General features: G+C 42.6%; 1 pseudogene; it reads left to right on the top strand.

Annotated features, from left to right (window-relative positions):
- The first annotated feature begins 2,442 nt into the window (after positions 1–2,442).
- Positions 2,443–4,575, top strand: LOC100347121 (E3 ubiquitin-protein ligase ARIH2 pseudogene; annotated as a pseudogene).
- Positions 4,576–4,856: the final 281 nt, after the last annotated feature.

The raw sequence follows: 4,856 nt of genomic DNA, 5'->3' as shown, positions 1-4,856 counted from the left end.
TCTGTAATTCTCTTTCAATGCTGCATCTTTTTCTGGCATAGGAATTAAGGTGATGCTGGCTTCATAGAAAGAATTTGGGAAGATTCCCTCTTTTTCGATTGCTCTGAATAGTTTGAGAAGAATTGGAGTCAGTTCTTCTTTAAATGTCTGGTAGAATTCAGCAGTGAATCCATCTGGTCCTGGGCTTTTCTTTGTTGGGAGGGCCTTTATTACTGTTTCAATTTCTGTCTCAGTTATGGGTCTGTTTAGGTTTTCGATGTCTTCCTGGTTCAATTTAGGTAGGTTGCATGTGTCCAGTAATCTATCCATTTCTGATAGGGTTCCCTGTTTGCTGGCATACAAGTCCTTGTAGTAGTTTCTGATGATTCTTTTTATTTCTGTGGTGTCTGTTGTTACGTTTCCTTTTTCATCTGTGATTTTATTGATTTGGGTCTTTTCTCTTCTTTTTTTAGTCAGTTGGGCCAATGGGGTGTCAATTTTATTTATTTTTTCAAAAAACCAGCTCTTTGCTTGGCTGATTTTTTGTAATTTTTTTTGGATTTAATCCTGTTGATTTCTTCTCTGATTTTAATTATTTCTCTTCTCCTACTAGATTTGGGTCTGGTTTGCTGTAGATTTTCTAGATCCTTGAGGTGAATTGAAAGCTCATCTGTTTGGTGCCTTTCCAATTTCTGCTTTTGCTGCATCCCATAAGTTTTGGTATGTTGTGCTGTTATCCTCATTTACTTCCAGAAAGTTTTTGATTTCTCTTTTGTTTTCTTCTATGACCCATTGTTTATTCAGGAGCATGTTTTTTCAATCTCCATGTGTTTGCGTATGCTCTAGGGATTCCTGAGTTGCTAATTTCCAACTTCATTTCTTTATGGTCTGAGAAGCTGCATGGTATGATTCTAATTCTTTTGAATTTGCTGAGACTTGCTTTATGGCCTAGTATGTGGCCAATGCTAGAGAAGGTTCCATGTACTGCTGAGAAGAATGTAAAATCTTTAGCTGTAGGATGGAAAGTTCTGTATATATCTGTTAGATCCATTTGGGCTATAGTGTCGATTAAATCTACTGTATCCTTGTTGATCTTCTGTCCTGTTGATCTGTCTATTTCTGAGAGTGGAGTATTGAAGTCCTCCAGTACTATTGTATTGTGGTCTAAGTCTCCCTTAAGTCCCTTAACAAATCTTTTAAATAAACTGGTGCCCTGTAATTAGGTGCATATACATTGATAATTGTTATATCTTCCTGTTGAATTTATCCCTTAATTTTATATAGTGTCACTCTTTGTCTCTCTTAACAGTTTTTGTGGTAAAGTTTATGTTGTCCGATATTAAGATGGCTACACCCGCTCTTTTTTCATTTCTGTTGGCATGGTATATCTTTTCCAGCCTTTCACTTTCAGTCTGTATGCATCTTTGTTGGAAAGATGTGTTTCTTGTAAGCAGCAAATAGATGGGTTTTGTTCCTTAACCCAATCAGCCAATCGGTGTTTTTTAACTGGACAGTTCAGGCCATTCACGTTCAATGTGACTAATGATAAGTGGTAACTTTGCCCTGCCATTTGCCAAAGATAAGTTCTAATATATGCTTTGAATTCCCTGTGATCTTTTGCTGTGAGCTTTCCTTCCTTTACCTTCTTTCATATTGATGACCGTGTTTCTGTGTTTCTGTGTGTAACACATCTTTAAGCATCTTTTGCAGGGCTGGACGAGTGGCAACAAATTCTTTCAATTTCTGTTTGCTACGAAAAGTCTTTATTTCACCTTCATTCACAAATGATAGCTTTGCAGGATATAATATTCTGGGCTGGCTGTTGTTCTCTCTTAGTACCTGGGCTATATCTCGCCATTCCCTCCTAGCTTGTAGGGTTTCTGATGAGAAGTCAGCTGTGAGTCTGATTGGAGATCCTCTGAGAGTAATCTGATGTTTCTCTCTTGCACATTTTAGGATCTTTTCTTTATGTTTCACTGTGGAGAGTTTAATTACAACGTGTCGTGGTGAGGATCTCTTTTGGTCGTGTTTATTAGGGGTTCTGTGAGCTTCCTGTACTAGGATTTCTCTGTCCTTCTCCAAACCTGGGAAATTTTCTGCTAATATCTCACTAAAAAGGCCTTCTAATCCTTTCTCCCTCTCCATGCCTTCAGGAACTCCTAGAACCCGAATGTTGGGTTTTTTAATAGTATCCTGAAGATTCCCGACAATATGTTTTAGATTTCTAATTTCCTCTTCTTTTCTTTGGTCTGACTGTATCCTTTCCTGTTCTCTGTCTTCTAAGTCCGATATTCTCTCTTCTGCTTCACCCATTCTGTTTGTAAGGCTCTCTAATGTGTTTGTCATTTGATCTATTGAATTCTTCACTTCATTATGATTTCTCGTCACTATCACAGTTTCCTGTTGTACTAGTTGTTTCATTTCATTTTGATTCCTCCTTAATATTTCATTTTCTCAGCCGGAGGAAGCAGCGCGGGCCCGAACATCGTCGGCCCGCCACCTCCGCCGACGCTGCGCTGCGATCCCACAGCGCTGGCCGGGCCCGAAGTGGTCTGGCCTGTTTGGGCTCAGCGGCTGCAGGGCCGTGGTTTCCGATGGAAATCATATGACAGAATACTTGGATGACATTTATTTGAAAGATCTTCAAGAATTACAGAAGACAAAAAAACACTAATGCGTTTGAGAAAGCGGTAAATTTTGGGGGAGGGGGACAAAGCAACTGCTTTCCGATCTGCAACTTGGCTGGATGCTAAGATGTCCGTGGACATGAATAGCCAGGGGTCTGACAGCAATGAAGAGGACTATGACCCAAATTGTGAAGAGGAGGAAGAGGAAGAGGATGAGGACCCTGGGGACATAGAGGACTATTATGTGGGAGTAGCCAGTGATGTGGAGCAGCAGGGGGCCGATGCCTTTGATCCTGAGGAGTACCAGTTCACCTGCTTGACCTACAAGGAGTCTGAAGGCGCCCTCAAGGAGCACATGACCAGCTTAGCCTCTGTCCTAAAGGTATCTCATTCAGTTGCTAAACTTATATTAGTTAATTTCCACTGGCAAGTCTCAGAGATTTTGGACAGATACAAGTCCAATTCTGCTCAACTGCTTGTTGAAGCCCGAGTTCAACCTAATCCATCAAAACATGTCCCCACAGCCCATCCCCCTCACCACTGTGCAGTGTGTATGCAGTTTGTGCGGAAGGAAAACCTACTTTCTTTGGCCTGTCAGCACCAGTTTTGCCGCAGCTGCTGGCTCAGGACTGTCCACTTCGTACACCAGAGGACTTTGTGTTTCCGTTGCTTCCCAATGAAGAACTGAGAGACAAATACAGGTCCTACCTCTTCCGGGACTATGTGGAGAGTCATTACCAGCTCCAGCTGTGTCCTGGTGCAGACTGTCCCATGGTTATTCGAGTACAGGAGCCTAGAGCTCGCCGAGTGCAGTGCAATCGGTGCAACGAAGTCTTCTGTTTCAAGTGTCGTCAGATGTATCACGCCCCCACAGACTGCGCCACAATCCGGAAATGGCTCACGAAGTGTGCAGACGACTCTGAAATGGCCAACTACATTAGTGCCCACACTAAAGACTGTCCCAAGTGCAACATCTGCATTGAGAAGAATGGAGGCTGCAATCACATGCAATGCTCCAAGTGTAAACACGACTTCTGCTGGATGTGTCTAGGAGACTGGAAGACTCATGGCAGTGAATACTATGAGTGCAGTCGGTACAAGGAGAATCCTGACATTGTCAACCAAAGCCAGCAAGCCCAGGCCAGGGAGGCCCTCAAGAAGTACTTGTTCTACTTTGAGAGGTGGGAAAACCACAACAAAACTTGCAGCTAGAGGCGCAGACATACCAGCGGATTCATGAAAAGATTCAAGAGAGGGTTATGAATAACCTGGGGACGTGGATCGACTGGCAGTATCTACAGAACGCTGCCAAGCTCTTGGCCAAGTGTCAGTACACTCTGCAATACACCTATCCCTATGCGTACTACATGGAGTCTGGACCCAGGAAGAAGCTGTTTGAATACCAGCAGGCTCAGCTGGAGGCTGAGATCGAAAATCTGTCATGGAAAGTGGAGCGTGCTGACAGCTATGACCGAGGGGACTTGGAGAACCAGATGCATATAGCAGAGCAGCGGAGGAGAACCCTGCTGAAGGATTTCCATGACACCTAGGCTGGGACGTGGATGTGCTGGGGTGAGGAAGACGTGGCTGCAAGGTCTCCTGACTGCCATGCTGCATGCTGTAGGCTCTGCCTTCACGACCCCAGGCGGCAGCCAGGGCCCCACTCCTGAGAGACACTGGCAACACCTCCTAGTCATTTTACGTTTTCTTCTCATCTTCTTGCTTTTTGTTTCTACCAGGGTAGAGGCCATGTTGAATTGGCCTCTTTTCAGGACTTTTAATTCCCCCTGGATGATTGTTGGGAGGGAGGGAAAGTTTTTTCTGAATGGCTATTAATAGTATTAGATCATTACAACTTACGTAATTTTCAGAGGTTGTATGATTATACAACAAAAAAGGCAAACAAACCATAGGATAACACAAAGCCCCTTTTAAAAATAAATTGGCCTTGGAGTGTTTCAAAAAAAAATATTTCATTTTCTCGAGAGAGATATTCTATCTTGTCCATTAAGGATTTCTGTAGTTCAAGAATTTGTTTTTGAGAACTTCTTAATGTTCTTATCAATTGTTTGAGATCTGCTCCTTGCATTTCTTCTATCTCATCATCTTCATAATCTTGAATTGGGGTGTCTTTTTCATTTGGGGGTGTCATGGTGACTTCCTTGTTTTTATTACCTCGGTTTTTGCGTTTGTTATTTGGCATATTGGAGATATTTGGTTTCTTCACTGTGGTGCTTTTTCTTGTTATAC

The sequence above is a fragment of the Oryctolagus cuniculus genome, chromosome 2 (assembly GCF_051225735.1).
Source record: "Oryctolagus cuniculus isolate XC-2025 breed Fujian yellow rabbit chromosome 2, ASM5122573v1, whole genome shotgun sequence".
Lineage (NCBI taxonomy): Eukaryota > Metazoa > Chordata > Mammalia > Lagomorpha > Leporidae > Oryctolagus > Oryctolagus cuniculus.
This window is presented reverse-complemented; position numbering and strand designations above follow the sequence as displayed.